This window comes from Oncorhynchus clarkii, chromosome 4, assembly GCF_045791955.1.
Source record: "Oncorhynchus clarkii lewisi isolate Uvic-CL-2024 chromosome 4, UVic_Ocla_1.0, whole genome shotgun sequence".
NCBI classification, from domain to species: Eukaryota; Metazoa; Chordata; class Actinopteri; order Salmoniformes; family Salmonidae; genus Oncorhynchus; species Oncorhynchus clarkii.
In genome coordinates, this window is record NC_092150.1 from 73718001 (window position 1) to 73737171 (window position 19171).

At 45.2% G+C, this 19171-nt stretch overlaps 1 protein-coding gene across 3 annotated transcripts in view; it reads left to right on the forward strand.

Annotated features, from left to right (window-relative positions):
* The window catches only part of LOC139407264 (uronyl 2-sulfotransferase-like), a 132416-nt gene that overhangs the window by 51441 nt on the left and 61804 nt on the right, over positions 1-19171 (forward strand). The gene's annotated exons all lie outside the window — the stretch shown is intronic.

Sequence of the window (19171 nt, forward strand, 5' to 3'; positions counted from 1 at the left end):
GTTTCAAAACGTTTTGGTACATTGTGCCTTTCTGAAGCCTACCTCGGTGTCCTCAAACAGGAAATGACACAAACAGAATTAGCTGACAGAGTGTGTAAGTTATCAGAGTTCATTGACATCACTTCCTGTCCCGATTACTGTAACTGGACAGGCTGACACGTGTGACGCTGGCCATTGGGTAATAAGAGAAAATGGAGTTTAGTCTTGGAAAGAGCAAGGCATTGTTCAGTGAGTCAACTGTATCTGTCCTGATTTGTGATTTTGTGTGACTGCGTGGCATTGATATTCAGTATAGGATCTAAACTGTTTGTCCAATTATGTGCTTCATGGCTCATTTTCCTCATTCCAAAGCTGGTTTGGTTAAAATAGGCAGTCAGCAGTCTAGAACGTTGTGACAGATAGCTGGATAGGTCGTGTCCCCAGGGGTCCACAGTCTTACCTGTTTCTTTGGAGGGAAAAGCCAGAGAGACCCAAAAGCAGTACTCTGTGTACTTCCTTTGAATGGATTACACAAATAATACAGGCCATAATATAACCTCTTTCTATGCGCCTGGCCACAGTAACGGGCAGGGAAACAGGACAGCACTCTGTATCCTCCTTATCCACCAGTCAATTTTCTGAACAACAGAAATTCTCTCCTTTTTTCCTGATTTCAGCTCAGGCAGGACCCCTGCCATCACCTCAGGAGGAGGGTTGATAGAGTTCACTGAACCTCATGTGGCTGGGCATCTCAGCGGACTTGGTTCACTTCACCTTGATTCACTTGACTTGATTCAATTGACTTAACGTGATTTAATTGACTTGACTTGGTTCTGTGGACTTGGTTCACTTCACCTTGATTCACTTGACTTGATTCAATTGACTTAATGTGATTTCATTGACTTGACTTGGTTCTGTGGACTTGGTTCACTTCACCTTGATTCACTTGACTTGATTCAATTGACTTAACGTGATTTAATTGACTTGACTTGGTTCTGTGGACTTGGTTCACTTCACCTTGATTAACTTGACTTGATTCAATTGACTTAACGTGATTTAATTGACTTGACTTGGTTCTGTGGACTTGGTTCACCTCACCTTGATTCACTTGACTTGATTCAATTGACTTAACGTGATTTAATTGACTTGACTTGGTTCTGTGGACCTGGTTCACTTCACCTTGATTCACTTGACTTGATTCAATTAACTTAATGTGATTTAATTGACTTGACTTGGTTCTGTGGACTTGGTTCACTTCACCTTGATTCACTTGACTTGATTCAATTGACTTAACGTGATTTAATTGACTTGACTTGGTTCTGTGGACCTGGTTCACTTCACCTTGATTCACTTGACTTGATTCAATTGACTTAATGTGATTTAATTGACTTGACTTGGTTCTGTGGACTTGGTTCACTTCACCTTGATTCACTTGACTTGATTCAATTGACTTAATGTGATTTAATTGACTTGACTTGGTTCTGTGGACCTGGTTCACTTCACCTAATTCAATTGTTTGACTAGTGTTTGGTCTTTTTGATCTGGTCTGCGTGTCAACTGAACGTAAAAAAAGAAACATCCTAGGAAGCAGTCTAACCTCTTCCTGAGCAGAACAACCCATGGCTCTCTATCGGTTAAAGAAGATGTATCTCTAATTCATAGCCTCACACAGATTCCTGCCAAACATCACATTCATTATTACTGCAGGTTGTCTCCATCAGTGTTGTCCTGATCATCCAGCCAGACAAAGCAACAGGAGAGTGTCTAAGTGGGTTTCATCTGCTCATCATAATGCCCTGTACGCCCTGCTCTGTCCTCCTCACCCCACGACTGCTGGAGCCTCTCCATACCTCGTAGACACTTGATAAATCATTGATGTCCCCCTCTGTGTTCCTCCAAGCCGCCAATGCTGGGTGTTTAATTCAGATCCCTCTGAATCACAGAATGGATGTTTAATTCAGATCCCTCTGAATCACAGAATGGATGTTTAATTCAGATCCCTCTGAATCACAGAATGGATGTTTAATTCACATCCCTCTGAATCACAGAATGGATGTTTAATTCAGATCCCTCTGAATCACAGAATGGATGTTTAATTCAGATCCCTCTGAATCACAGAATGGATGTTTAATTCAGATCCCTCTGAATCACAGAATGGATGTTTAATTCAGATCCCTCTGAATCACAGAATGGATGTTTAATTCAGATCCCTCTGAGTCACAGAATGGATGTTAAAGTCAGATCCCTCTGAATCACAGAATGGATGTTTAATTCAGATCCCTCTGAATCACAGAATGGATGTTTAATTCAGATCCCTCTGAATCACATAATGGATGTTTAATTCACATCCCTCTGAATCACAGAATGGATGTTTAATTCAGATCCCTCTGAATCACAGAATGGATGTTTAATTCACATCCCTCTGAATCACAGAATGGATGTTTAATTCATATCCCTCTGAATCACAGAATGGATGTTTAATTCAGATCCCTCTGAATCACAGAATGGATGTTTAATTCAAAAGCTTCCAAACTTAACATGACTTTCCTGGATCATCATCATCAACTCAGACGAGCTCTGAGGTGTGTGTGTGTGTGTGTGTGTGTGTGTGTGTGTGTGTGACACACATTGGCAACCCTTGGTGTCCACAAATGACATGCTGACACTGCCTGAACCATCCTAACTCTGGCAAGAGTGTGTGTGAGTGTGTGTCTGGCAATATAGTGTGTGTGTGTGTGTGTCTGGCAATATAGTGTGTGTGTGTGTGTGTGTGTACGTGCATGCATGTCTGCATAGGCGTATGTGTGTGTATGTACTCCATAGTAGAGTCACTCAGGCTGAGCTCTGAGGCCAAACAAGAAGATGAATGTATGTATGTAGCAGAGGCACCTATAATAACAAACAGTCATTACTCCCTTAAAAAGAGAGACCACGGCCTCTACCACTGGGCGACAGCGGGGGGAACCAGAGCAGTACAGAGTGGGTGGAGACCCTAACCCTCACCCTAATCCCCCTGTAATTATAGAGATGGATTGAGCCATGGGTCTTAATGGAGGGTCACACACTGAATCAAAGGACTGGGTAACCACACACACATACACACACCAACACAGACACACAGTCATGCACACACCCAAACAGGCACAGTCATACACACACCCACCCACACAGACACACACACACACACACACACACACACACACACACACACACACACACACACACACACACACACACAGACATACACAGACACACACACACTCACAGACATACACACACACACAGACACACACACAGTCATACGCACATATACACACATCCACACAAACACAGCCATACACACACCCACACAGACACACCCACACACACACAGTCATACACACACACAGTCATACTCACACACAGACACACCCACACACACACAGTCATACTCACACATACACACAGACACAGTCATACTCACACATACACACAGACACAGTCATACTCACACATACACACAGACACAGTCATGCACACGCACACAGTCATACACACACATACACACAGACACAGTCATGCACACACACAGTCATACACACACATACACACAGACACAGTCATGCACACACAGAGTCATACACACACACACAGACACAGCCAAACACACACACACACACACACACACACACACACACACACACACACACACACACACACACACACATACACACACCCACACCCACACAGACACAGTCACACACACACACACATGCACTCACAGATACAAATACACTGATTTAACCCACACCCACAAAAATAAACGCTCATTAACACACACACACACACATATATATACTAGGCAAACACCCAAACTGTATTACACTGCTAGAGCTGGCTGCACTATAGAACATATGTGATCCTCACTGCTGCTTTACATTGGGGCCATAAGGGAACAGGTGTGTGTATGTGCGTGTGTGTGTGTGTGTGTGTGTGTGTGTGTGTGTGTGTGTGTGTATGATATGACAGGTACAGCCTTCTGTCGACCATCACAGGCATATACACACACACACACACACACACACACACACACTGACAATGTATTTTCCTATTTTCTTTGTTTTGCCCACCTTGTTGTAAGCTTCTATACTCCCATTCTGGAGTTACAGCCATAGTTCTTGGTTTTAGCATTGCAGGAATCTTGCAATGCAGCATGCTTCTAGAAGGTTCCATGGCTGCAGGCTTCTGGCATGTTCTCCCACTCGGCACTCCAGACAGTGACAGCAGATTGGACCCTAAAGTAAAGGTTGTTAACCTTAGGTCTGTGTCTATTGTCTAGCTAGTCTGTGTCTCAAAAGCCATTCCATTCCTGTGCGGTTTTGTTTCAGGATGCCTTCCTGACTAAGCCATACTTAGCTATGTCCCCAATTGAAATTGTTTATGCCGTTAAGTACAGTTAATTCCCAAACTCACTGAAGCATTCCTGACTGGGGCCAGGAACACCAAAGGGACTGCCTCGAGGAATGATTGTGTTGTTGGAGCCAGTTGATTCTCAAATAAATCATCCTATCATCCCCTGGCGCTGTTTTAACTAGATGGAGCATTGTTATCTTGAGGTATGGGAACGTTTTAGCCCCTCCTTTATCCCCTGGTGTTTGTAGCATATCTCTCCTGAATTCGCTCTCCTAAACATCCCTCTCTCTCCCTCTATCTATCCCTCTATTCATATATTAGTGTGTCTCTGTCTGACTCTGCTAACCCTCTACAGCCCTATTAGAGACTGGAACCCGTTACGCGAGTCTCTCTCAGCAAACAAACCACTGCTGCATGTTACATTTTGCTCCTGTGTTGCTTTCAGTCACAATGACTTTGCGATTCTGTGGCACATTTCTGGACCCAACATGTCTAGCCCAAAGTCTGGCAATCTGACCTTTGACCCCAGCCAGAGACCAACTGGCGAAGAGGCTGAATGGTGGAGGTGTTTATTTTCTCTAATGAGCCACTAAGCTCCAGAACCCAGGGGTTGGGTTGTTGCTGGCTGGGGGAGGATCGGCAGGGCATTGGGCCTTGTGGATCCATCCTGGTTCACTTTTACGTCTGTGTCTTGGTATGGAGTCATGTTTAACTTGAGTAGACAGTGATGCACATTGTTTAGATAGCTCTCAGGGAACTGCCTTGGCAAAGCTAGAGAACAGTTTTTGGGAACGTGGGAATGTTTGTTGCGAAGACTGGGATTTGGTGATTAATTTTCCATAGTTTGTGTAGATGTTATGTGTCATTGTCGTAGTTTTTTTCTATGAAATGGGCAGCTGATGGAATGGGCTATCACAAACCACATGTTATCTTTATTAATGCATAAACATATCGGCTACACATGGCTAGCTAATGACAAAAAAAACAGTAAGGTCTTCAATGGCGCTGTAGGAAATAGCAGCCGTTTTACGGGCTCCTGACTAAATACAGTATTACGCATACTTTTTTTCTACATAACATTTCTGCCATCATTTCCTATGACCGAAAATAGTTCTGGACATCAGAACAGCCATCACTAACTGTCACGCCCTGACCTATAAGATAACCTTTTTATTGCTCTATTTGGTTAGGTCAGGGTGTGATTTGGGTGGGCATTCTAGTTTGTCTGTTTCTTTGTTGGCCGGGTATGGTTCCCAATCAGAGGCAGCTGTCTATCGTTGTCTCTGATTGGGAATCATACTTAGGCAGCCTTTTTCCCTGCTGTGTTTGTGGGTAATTATTTATTTTCTGTGTGTGTTTGTGTGTGTTTGTGGGTAATTATTTATTGTCTGTGTTTGTTTGTGTGTGTTTGTGGGTAATTATTTATTGTCTGTGTGTGTTTGTGTGCGCCACGGTTGCGCCACGGTCGGTTTCTGTTTACCTGTTTTTTAAAAAGGTTTCACTTCGATTAAAGATGTGGAATTACATGCACGCTGAGCCTTGGCTCATTTATGACAGGGAGTTTGAAGACAGAGATCGTGACACTAACCTCCATTTGGACGAGGACTTCTACTTCAATGAGTTGGAGGTGAAGAACATGTTGATTATCCCGGACCAGGCCCCAATCCTGATACTCGGAGAAGGAGGAGGTGGCACTATAGAGGCTGGCATGCGGGATACCTGAAGGGACTATGTCGGAGAGCGGATAAACTGCCTCTACCCCCCATTCTATTGGCGAACGTGCAATCACTGGAGGATAAACTGCCTCTACCCCCCATTCTATTGGTGAACGTGCAATCACTGGAGGATAAACTGCCTCTATCCCCCATTCTATTGGTGAACGTGCAACACTGGAGGATAAAACTGGACAAGCTTCGTTTGAGACTATCTAACCGGGGTAGCCTAGTGGTTCTCACCGGGGTCTTGATCTGACTTCAGTTCAATGTCGCAACCGTCTTCAGTGGGCAAATGTTCACCTTTTGATGGCCTCTGGCACACTGGTGAAGTGTGCTCTTCAATCAATCAATCAATCAAATGTATTTATGAAGCCCTTTTTATATCAGCCAATGTCACAAAGTGCTATACAGAAACCCAGCCTAAAACCCCAAACAGCAAGCAATGCAGATGTAGAAGCATGGTGGCTGGGAAAAACTCCCTAGAAAGAAGAAACCTAGAGAGGAACCAGGCTCTGAGGGGTGGCCAGTCCTCTTCCGTCTGTGCCGGGTGGAGATTATAACAGAACATGGCCAAGATGTTCAAATGTTCACAGATGACCAGCAGGGTCAAATAATAATAATCTCAGTGGTTGTAGAGGGTGCAACCGGTCAGCACCTCAGGAGTAAATGTCAGTTGGCCTTTCATAGCCGATCATTCAGAGTTAGAGACAGCAGGTGCGGTAGAGAGAGTCGAAAACCGCAGGTCCGGGACAAGGTAACACAACCAGTGAACAGGCCAGGGTTCCATAGCCACAGGCAGAACAGTTGAAATTGGAGCAGCAGCACGACCAGGTGGACTGGGGACAGCAAGGAGTCATCGGGCCAGGTAGTCCTGAGGCATGGTCCTAGGGCTTAGGTCCTCCGAGAGAAGAGAAAATAGAAAGAGAGAGAGAGAATTAGAGGGAGCATACTTAAATTCACACAGGACACTGGATGAGACAGGATAAATACTCCAGATATAACAGACTGACCTTAGCCCCCCAACACATAAAAACAGGAGGGGCCGGGAGAAAGTGTGGCCCTGTCTGGGGGTATCGTCGGACAGGGCCACACTTTCTCCCAGGCAGGATATAACCCCACCCACTTTGCCAAAGCACAGCCCCCACACCACTAGAGGGATATCTTCAACCACCAACACGGTACGAACCCGAGGGGGGCACCAACCCGGACAGGAAAATCACGTCAGAGCACCAGTAAGTCAGTGACTCAGCCCCCGTAATAGGGTTAGAAGCAGAGAATCCCAGTGGAGAGATGGGAACCGGTCAGGCAGAGACAGCAAGGGCGGTTCGTCGCTCCAGTGTCTTTCCGTTCACTTTAACACCTGTGGGCCAGACTACACCCAATCATAGGACCTACTGAAGAGATGAGTCTTCAATAAAGACTTAAATGGTCGAGACAGAGTCTGCGTCTCTCACATGGATAGGCAGACCATTCCATAAAAATTTAGCTTTATAGGAGAAAGCCCTGCCTCCAGCTGTTTACTTAGAAATTCTAGGGACAATAAGGAGGCCTGTGTCTTGTGACCATAGTATACGTGTAGGTATGTTCACAGATTAATTCCGGTTTCAACTGTACTGGGCAGATGGCAGACGTCATCTGATGTCAAAGTAGTGAACAGAGTGCCCCATGGTGGCGGTGGGGTTATGGTATGGGCAGGAATAACCTACGGACAACAAACACAATAGCATTTTAGCAATGGCAATTTGAATGCACAGAGATCCTGAGGCCCATTGTCGTACCATTCATCCACTGCCACCATCTCATGGAAGCTGAAAATGTCCACGTTCTTTCATGGCCTGCATACTCACCAGACATTGAGCATGTTTGGGTTGCTCTGGATCGACGTGTACGAAAGCGTGTTCCAGTTCCCGCCAACATCCAGCAACTTCACACAGCCATTGAAGAGGTGTGGGACAACATTCCACAGGCCACAATCAACAGCCTGATCAACTCTATGCGAGGGAAATGTGTTGCGCTGCATGAGGATAATAGTGGTCACTCCAGATATTTTTTTTCTGATCCACACCACTACTCTCTATTCCCAGTCATGTGAAATCCATAGATTAGGGTCTAATTCATGTATTCCAATTGACAGATTTCTCTACTCTCTATTCCCAGTCATGTGAAATCCATAGATTAGGGTCTAATTCATGTATTCCTTACTGTAACTGTAACTCAGTAAAATATTTGAAATTGTTGCATGTTGTGTTTGTGTTTGTTCAGTGTATATACCAAGAGAGTTTTCATAAATATTTTTCATCGCAAACAAGAAAATGCTCACCCAGAGGCAGTGCTCCTAGTGGCAACTGTAGATCACCTTTACTCCACACACATAGACACATACTAAGCTCTCCCTCACCCTCCATTTGGCAAATCTGACCATAACTCTACCCTCCTGATTCCTGCTTACAAGCAAAAACTCAAACAGGAAGTGACACTCTCAATACAGAAGTGGTCTGATGAAGTGAATGCTAAGCTACTGGACTGTTTCACTAGCACAAACTGGAATATGTTCCGGGATTCATCCGATGGCATTGAGGAATATACCACATCAGTCACCGGCTTCATTTAGAAGTGCATCGACCTCGTCGTCCCCACAGTGACCCAACCAGAAGCCATGGATTACAGGCAACATTGGCACTGAGCTAAAGAGCTACCACTTTCCAGGAGCAAGTCACTTATCCGTACTCTTATAAGAAATGCCGCTACGCCCTCCGACAAACCATCAAACATGCAAAGCGCGCCCCCCGAGTGGCGCAGCGGTCTAAGGCACTGCATTGCGGTGCTGAGGCGCCATTACAGCCTCGGGTTCGATCCCAGGCGGTGTCACAGCCGGCCGTGACCGGGAGCCCCATAGGGGAGGGTTTGGCTAGGGGAGGGTTAGGGGAGGGTTTGGCTAGGGGAGGGTTTGGCTAGGGGAGGGTTAGGGGAGGGTTTGGCTGGGGGGATTTCCTTGGCTCAACGCTCTCTAGTGACTCCTTGTGGCAGGCGCCAGCATGCTGACATCCGTCGATAGTTGAACGATGTTTCCTTGGTGCGGAAGCAGCACACATTGGTGCGGAAGCAGCACACATTGGTGCGGAAGCAGCACACATTGGTGCGGAAGCAGCACGGCTTGGCGGATCATGTTTCGGAGGATTCATGACTCGACCTTTGCCTCTCTCAAGCCCATTGGGGAGTTACAGCGTAAAAAAGGGGTAAAGTTCACACAAAACATCTGATAAAACAGGCAAAGCATCAATATAGAATTGAATCCTACTACATGGGTTCTGATGCTTGTCGGATGTGGCAGGGCCTGCAAATGATCAAGGATTACAAAGGGAAACCCAACCATGAGCTGTCCAGTGATGCGAGATGCTCGCTTCGAGGCACCAGCTGTTCTGGACGACTGTGTGATCAAGCTCTCCGTAGCCGATGTGAGTAAGACCTTTAAATAGGTTAACATTCACAAGGCCAGACAAAATACCAGGACACGTATTCAGAGCATGTGCTGACCAACTGGCAAGTGTCTTCACTGACATTTTCAACCTCTCCCTGGCCCAGACTGTAATACATACATGCTGCAAGCAGACCATCATAATCCCTGTGCCCAATAACGCCAAGGTAACCTGTCTAAATGACTATCGCTCCATAGCACTCACATCTGTAGCCATGAAATTCTTTGAAAGTCATGGCTCATATCAACACCATCATCCCAGACACCATGGACCCACTCCAATTCGCATACCACCCCAACAAATCCACAGATGACACAGTCTCTACTGTACTTGACACTGCCCTTTCCCACCTGGACAAAAGGAACACCTACGTGAGAATGCTGTTCATTGACAACAGCTCAACATTCAACACCATAGTGCCTTCCAAGTTCATCACTAAACTAAGGACCCTGGGATTAAACACCTCCCTCTGCAACTGGATGCTGGACTTCCTGACGGGCCACCCCCAGGTGGTGACAGTAGGCAACAACACATCTGCCACGCTGACCCTCAACACGGGGCCCCTCAGGGGTGGGTGCTTAATCCCCTCCTCTACTCCCTGTTTACCCACGACTGCGTTGCCCGCACGACTACAACACCATCATTACATTTTGCGATAACACGACGGTAGGTCTGATCCCCAACGACGATGAGACAGCTTACAAGGAGGAGGTCAGAGACCTAGCAGTGTGGTGCCAGGACAACAACCTCTCCCTCAACTTCAGCAAGAGAGAGAAGCTGATCATGGACTACAGGAAATGGAGGCCCGAACACGCCCCTATTCACATCGACAGGGCTGTAGTGGAGTGGGTCGAGAGCTTCAAGTTCCTTGGGTGTCCACATCACTAAGGACTTATTATGATCCAAACACACAAACACAGTCGTGAAGAGGGCACGAAAACACCTCCTCCTCCTCAAGGGGCCAAAAAGATTTGACATGGGCCGTCAGATCCTCAAGAACTTCTACAGCTGCACCATTGAGAGCATCTTGACTGGCTGCATCACCGCTTAGTTTGGCAACTGCTTGGCATTCGACTGTAAGGTGCTACAGAGGTTAGTGCATCTGGACCAGTACATCACTGGGGCCAAGATCCCTGCCATCCAGGACCTCAATACCAGGCAGTGTCAGAGGAAGGCCCAAAAAACTGTCAAAGACTCCAGCTACCCAAGTCATAGATTGTTCTCTCTGCTACCGCACAGCAAGCGGTACTGGAGTACCAAGTCTGGGACCAAAAGGCTCCTGAACAGCTTTTACCCCCAAGACATAAGACTGCTGAACAGCTTTTACCCCCAAGACATAAGACTGCTGGACAGTTTTTACCCCCAAGACATAAGACTGCTGAACAGTTTTTACCCCCAAGACATACGACTGCTGAACAGTTTTTACCCCAAGACATAAGACTGCTGAACAGTTTTTACCCCCAAGACATAAGACTGCTGAACAGTTTTTACCCCCAAGACAGGTAGGCTAGTTGAGAACAAGTTCTCATTTACAACTGCGACCTGGCCAAGATAAAACAAAGCAGTGTGACAAAAACAACAACACAGAGTTACACATGGGATAAACAAACGTACAGTCAATAACACAATAGAAAATCTGTATACAGTGTGTGCAAATGAAGTAAGGAGGAAAGGCAATAAATAGGCCATAGTGGTAAAGTAAATACAATTTAGCAATTAACACTGGAGTGATAAATATGCAGATGAGGATGTACAAGTAGAAATACTGGTATGCAAAAGAGCAGAAAAAGAACAAAAAACAAATATGGGGATGAGGTAGGTAGTTGGTTGGATGGCCTATTTACAGATGGGCTATGTACAGCTGCAGCGATCGGTTAGCTGTTCAGATAGCCGATGCGTGAAGTTATTGAGGGAGATAGAAGTCTCCAGCTTCAGTGACTTTTGCAGTTTGTTTCAGTCATTGGCAGCAGAGAACTGAAAAGAAAGGCGGCCATATGAGGTGTTGGCTTTGGGGATGACCAGTGAGATATACCCGCTGGAGCGGATGTTGCTATGGTGACCAGTGAGCTGAGATAAGGTGGAGCTTTACATAGCAAAGACTTATAGATGACCTGGAGCCAGTGGGTTTGCCAACAAGAGCATACAGGTCACAGTGGTGGGTAGTATATGGGGCTTTGGTGACAAAACGGATGGCACTGTGATAGACTGCCTCCAATTTGCTGAGTAGAGTGTTGGAGGCTATTTTGTAAATGACATCGCCAAAGTCAAGGTTTGGCAGGATAGTCAGTTTACGAGGGTATGTTTGGCAGCATGAATGAAGGAGGCTTTGTTGCGAAATAGGAAGCCGATTCTAGATTTAATTTTGGATTGGAGATGTTTAATATGAGTCTGGAAGGAGAGTTTACAGTCTAGCCAGACACCTAGGTATTTATAGTTGCCCACATATTCTAGGTCAGAACCATCCAGATTAGTGATGCTAGGCGGGCGGGCGGGTGTGGGCAGCGATCGGTTGAAGAGCGTGCATTTAGTGCAACAATTTCAGTGTAGAATGTGTCAGTCCAGTGAGTGTGCATAGAGCCAGTGCAACAATGCCAGTGTAGAATGTGTCAGTCCAGTGAGTGTGCATAGAGCCAGTGCAACAATTTCAGTGTAGAATGTGTCAGTCCAGTGAGTGTGCATAGAGCCAGTGCAACAGTGTCAGTGTAGAATGTGTCAGTCCAGTGAGTGTGCATAGAGCCAGTGCAACAGTGTCAGTGTAGTATGTGTCAGTCCAGTGAGTGTGCATAGAGCCAGTGCAACAATGTCAGTGTAGAATGTGTCAGTCCAGTGAGTGTGCATAGAGCCAATGCAACAATGTCAGTGTAGAATGTGTCAGTCCAGTGAGTGTGCATAGAGCCAGTGCAACAATGTCAGTGTAGAATGTGTCAGTCCAGTGAGTGTGCATAGAGCCAGTGCAACAATTTCAGTGTAGAATGTGTCAGTCCAGTGAGTGTGCATAGAGCCAATGCAACAATGTCAGTGTAGAATGTGTCAGTCCAGTGAGTGTGCATAGAGCCAGTGCAACAATGTCAGTGTAGTTTGTGTCAGTCCAGTGAGTGTGCATAGAGCCAGTGCAACAATTTCAGTGTAGAATGTGTCAGTCCAGTGAGTGTGCATAGAGCCAGTGCAACAGTGTCAGTGTAGAATGTGTCAGTCCAGTGAGTGTGCATAGAGCCAGTGCAACAGTGTCAGTGTAGTATGTGTCAGTCCAGTGAGTGTGCATAGAGCCAGTGCAACAATGTCAGTGTAGAATGTGTCAGTCCAGTGAGTGTGCATAGAGCCAATGCAACAATGTCAGTGTAGAATGTGTCAGTCCAGTGAGTGTGCATAGAGCCAGTGCAACAATGCCAGTGTAGAATGTGTCAGTCCAGTGAGTGTGCATAGAGCCAGTGCAACAATTTCAGTGTAGAATGTGTCAGTCCAGTGAGTGTGCATAGAGCCAGTGCAACAGTGTCAGTGTAGAATGTGTCAGTCCAGTGAGTGTGCATAGAGCCAGTGCAACAGTGTCAGTGTAGTATGTGTCAGTCCAGTGAGTGTGCATAGAGCCAGTGCAACAATGTCAGTGTAGAATGTGTCAGTCCAGTGAGTGTTTATAGAGCCAATGCAACAATGTCAGTGTAGAATGTGTCAGTCCAGTGAGTGTGCATAGAGCCAGTGCAACAATGTCAGTGTAGAATGTGTCAGTCCAGTGAGTGTGCATAGAGCCAGTGCAACAATTTCAGTGTAGAATGTGTCAGTCCAGTGAGTGTGCATAGAGCCAATGCAACAATGTCAGTGTAGAATGTGTCAGTCCAGTGAGTGTGCATAGAGCCAGTGCAACAATGTCAGTGTAGTTTGTGTCAGTCCAGTGAGTGTGCATAGAGCCAGTGCAACAATTTCAGTGTAGAATGTGTCAGTCCAGTGAGTGTGCATAGAGCCAGTGCAACAGTGTCAGTGTAGAATGTGTCAGTCCAGTGAGTGTGCATAGAGCCAGTGCAACAGTGTCAGTGTAGAATGTGTCAGTCCAGTGAGTGTGCATAGAGCCAGTGCAACAATGTCAGTGTAGAATGTGTCAGTCCAGTGAGTGTGCATAGAGCCAATGCAACAATGTCAGTGTAGAATGTGTCAGTCCAGTGAGTGTGCATAGAGCCAGTGCAACAATGTCAGTGTAGTTTGTGTCAGTCCAGTGAGTGTGCATAGAGCCAGTGCAACAATGTCAGTGTAGAATGTGTCAGTCCAGTGAGTGTGCATAGAGCCAGTGCAACAATGTCAGTGTAGAATGTGTCAGTCCAGTGAGTGTGCATAGAGCCAGTGCAACAATGTCAGTGCAAAAAAAGGGGGTCAATCCATCTGCCGATCAACCATTCCAGTGTTTAATTGCTATATTGTAATTACTTTGCCACCATGGCCTATTTATTTCCTTATCTTACCTCATTTGCACTCACTGTATATAGACTTTTTGTTTTCTTTTGTTCTACTGTATTATTGACTGTATGTTTGTTTATTCCATGTGTAACTCTGTGTTGTTGTATGAGTCGAATTGCTACGCTTTATCTTGGCCAGGTCTCAGTTGTAAATGAGAACTTGTTCTCAACTAGCCTACCTGGTTAAATAAAGGTGGAATAAAATAAATAGAATACTATCTTGCACCCCTGCACATTGTCTCAGTACCGGTACTCCTTGTATATAGCCTTGTTATTGTTATTTTATTGTACTATTTATACTATGTACTACTTATACTATTTCCTTTTTTTTGTTCTCATTTTAAGCCTGTATTGTTGGGAAAGGGCTTGTAGTAAGCAGTTCACGGTGAAGTCTACACCTGTTTTAGTCGGCGCATGTGACACGTTTATACTTTTGATTTGAAATTCTATGGTAGGCACCTTAATCTGCTGTTCAGCCAGTAGCACGCCACGGGATCCCATGATACACTAATCCCATTAACCCTTGGCCACACACACACACACACACACACACACACACACACACACACACACAGACACACAGACACAGACACACACACACACACACACACACACACACACACAGACACAGACACACACACACACACACACACACACAGACACACACAGACACACACACACACACACACACACACACACACACACACACACACACACACACACACACACACAGACACACACACACACACACACAGACACACACACACACACACACACACACACACACACACACACACACACACAGACACACACACAGACACACACACAGACACACACACACACACACACACACACACACACACACACACACACACACACACACACACACACACACAGGCAGGCAGGCAGGCAGGCAGGCAGGCAGGCAGGCAGGCAGGCAGGCAGACAGACAGACAGACAGATGCACACACACATGGAAAGATAGAGAGAGACACACACTCAACTCTCTGTAACCCCTGGCTGTGGGTCAGAGTTGGAGGTGTTACCTAAGGGTCAAAGAACATCAACCTTTCCTGCTGTGTGAACCCTAGCCCTTCTCCCTCTTCCTCCCCCCTCTCCTCCTTACTCTCACACATCTCCCTTCCTCTCCCCTTCTTCAATCACTGTTGTCCATGTACCATATGTATCAGGTTTGGGCTTAATTCAGAATTTGGGAATTGACTCTCATACAATTTGTGAGTTGAAATTTGAATTGAATTGGCCACACCCCCACAGGATGTAGCATTTGAGTTTGAGTTTAATTCAGTGCAATTCAAATAAATTCTACTTAGTAGCTAGGCTTCCATCCAATTTGGCAACAGATTTTAATGCAAATATACTCAAATCTGCATAAAGAAAATATGCCCATTTTCCCACCAGTGGTGTTTTTACACCAAACGGACTTGTTGCGGATAATAAACAGTGTGTGATGACATAGTGAACTCAAAATGGACATTTTCTCTTAAGTTTTCATGTACCAAATCAAAACAAAACATGACCTAATTTTTCTACAAACTGTTGCGTTAAATAGCTAATGTGCCTACTCTGGTCTTGACACCTGCTCTCTAGCCAACAGCTCACAGATAATGCTAGTAAACATGATGAGATTCTTATGGAGAAGAGTGAGAATATTATTTGTCAAACGGCAGTCAAGCATCGGTCAACCTGTCACCAGAATAAGACCCTCAATATTTATTGGAACGGAGAATCAAGGTCATACCGTTCACTTTCACCACCCTGTGAAATTCATCATCATGTATTTCATCTGTAGCCTAATAAACTGCATGGTTTCCCGAGTCGCAGTGGGAGGACCACACACCATCACATGATGAAGGTCTTGCTTGAGCTGTGTATGCAACTGGTTCACCTCTGATGCTCACAGGCAATGATTATTGGAAGAGATTTCTGAATGTTATTTGCCCAGCATACACCCCTCCAACCAGACATGCTTTATCTACTCATTTGCTGGATGCAGAGTTCAACAAATCATAGAGAAAGCAGACAATCATCTCTGATGGGTGATCGAAGGTTTGTGGGCAAGGAATAATTAACTACATCATCTCCATCCCTCAACCAGTATTCTACAAGAGCACAGACACAAGGGCAACAGACACACCGGTCTCTACACTGCAGATGAGCTGAAAGCAGTCATCAATGACCTTGGACCACAGAAGGTATTTGCACTGGTGACAGACAATGCTGCGAACATGAAGGCTGCTTGGTCTAAAGTGGAGGAGTCCTACCCTCACATCACATTGAATCTGCTCCTCAAGGACATCATGGCACTGAAAACAATGGATACACTCTACAGGAGAGTCAAGGAAATGGTTTGGTATGTGAAGGGTCATCAAGTTATAGCACCAATCTACCTCACCAAGCAAAGTGAGAAGAATAAGAGCACCACATTGAAGCTGCCCAGCAACACCCATTGGGGTGGTTGTCATCATGTTTGTCTCCTGGAGGGGAAAGAGTCTCTCCAAGAAATGGCCAAATCACAGTCTGCCGACATGGACAGCCCCATTGAGAGGATCCTCCTGGATGATGTATTTTGGGAGAGAGTGGTAAGCAGCCTGAAACTCCTGAAACCTATAGAAGTAGCCATTGCAGGGATTAAAGGAGACAATGAAATCCTGTCTGATGTTCAGACTCTGCTTACAGATGTAAGAGAAGAAATCCGTAGTGCGCAGCCCACTTCACTGTTGCTCCAAGCAGAGGAAACTGCAGTTCTGAAATAAATCAAAAGGCGTGAAGACTTCTGCCTGAAGCCCATACATGCCGCAGCGTACATGTTGGACCCCAAGTATGCTGGCAAGAGCATCCTGTTTGGTGCAGAGATCAACAAGGCCTATGGTGTCATCACTACTGTGTCTCACCACCTTGGCCTGGATGATAGCAAGGTTCTTGGCAGTCTGGCGAGGTACACTTCCAAGCAAGGGATTTGGGATGGAGATGCATTATGGCAGTCTTGTCAACATATACCATCAACCACCTGGTGGAAGGGAATTTGTGGATCTGAGGCTCTTTCCCCTGTTGCCTCCATCATCTTCCAAATCCCACCAATATCAGCCGCCTCAGAACGCAACTGGTCCTTGTTTGGGAAAACACACAACAAAGCACGCAACAGGCTGACCAGTACAAGGGTTGAAAAATTGGTGGCCATCTGGGCGAATTTGAGGCTTTTTGAGCCTGACAATGAGCCATCCTCAACAAGGTTGGAAAGTGACAGTGAAGATGAGGCCCCAGAGTCTGATGTTCAAGATGTGGACATTGAGGAGGTCCAGGGAGAAGACATGGAAGTTTGAGAGGAAGACAACCAAAGCTTTAGTTTCTAGACTATCATTTTTTCTAGACTATCATGAGTCCACTCATTTCATTAAAGTTTAATTCATAACTAAATTGTTTGTTTAATTTCTATCGGAAGGATTTAATCATTTGCACTTAATAAGGTAAAATGTTTATGTTTCTGTCTCCATGTGGTATGGTAAATATATCTAATGCAATAAACATCTACATTTAAACTGTATTAATATTAATTTGCATATATTTCCGTTAATTCCCACAGAAAGTTTCCACCTCTGAATAAAATGTGCAACCCTACTCAAGTGTGAGAGAATGTATACCATAGACGTTTCTATTCCAAACCATAGCATGAAACCATAGAATCCAACCATAGTCTTGTGAATGTAACCAAGGTGACTAGAGAACTAGATTCGTCTAGAGAAGAACTCCATGGAAGCTCAGTAGATTCCACCGCTCCTGTCGTTGTGGGTGGATGGTAGCTGTCTGTTTTTACGAGTATGTGCCCTGGAAGAAATTAGTTCCAATCCCCGTTGCAAATGATAAACGCACACAGGGGGTCGGCCCTGAACATGAATGACAGGGAGGAACTGAAATGTCTGTCTCTCGTTTCTCCACCCTGGGACGACCTCAGATGCCTCTGCACGACCTGCCAACCAAAGCCTCCCTCAGCATTCCTCATTAAGAATGCATTATGCATGTGTGAGTGCATGTGTATGTGCATGTGTATGTGCATGTGCATGTGTGTGCAGCAGACATACCTGAGGGTGTGTGTGCAGTGCAGCTGTCTCCATATTAATATACTGTTGCAGCTGACAAAATAATGTGCCACAGAAGTGTTATAGGAAGTCATGCTGACACTGTATAACTCAGAGGCCTGCAAGGATACTTGCTGGAGTGTGAGTGTGTCTTTGCAAGTGTGTGTGTGCGTGTGATTCTGACACCAGGCCACTGTTCAGATAACTAATTGACCAGAGTCCAAACACCACAGCTATCAGAAAGGGTAAACAGGCTATGTCCGAAATCTGGCATGTCTACTACTTACTTAAACTGCATACATGTAGTTACTAATCATACTACGTACTACTTAGTACACACTGTTTAATAGAGTATGCAGTATACCACGGCCGCAACATACTACTTTTGGTGCGTTCAAGACAACGGAGAACTCTGAAACAAAACGAGCTCAAACTGGGAAACATTGTGACGTCGATGATCTTCAGGATGGAGAATTCGGAGCTCTAGGATGATGCCCGAGTTTCCAACTTGTAATTCCAGGTTGGGTGACCATTCAGAAAAAAGAAGGAAGGGAAGTGCTGCTAAGCTACACAGTAGTAGGTCTTTGTAGACAGAAGGTAGTTTTTGGTAAAAGGGGTAAATTGGTCATCAAAAAGAAAGGAGAACCAAGGCACTCTTCATATAATTAATTAAAATGCCTTTATTTGTATAGCATGTTTAATGGAAACAAATATTTAAACATCTCTGATGTGTTTCGGCTGCATGGCCTTTGTCAGGGAGTATAAAGATGATAATACAATGTCTTCTTTTGAACAGCATTTTCCAATTAACCCTGAGTTGAAGAGAGAGTGGTTACAGAATTCACTGGACAGATGTCTTAACAAAATGCAAACCAAGGCTAGTAGAACCACTAGAAAAGCCAAAGTGGTTGTCACGTTCTGACCTTAGTTCCTTTATTATGTCTTTGTGTTAGTTTGGTCAGGGCGTGAGTTGGGGTGGGTAGTCTATGTTCTTTTTTCCATGTTGTATTTCTGTGTTTGGCCTGGTATGGTTCTCAATCAGAGGCAGCTGTCGATAGTTGTCTCTGATTGAG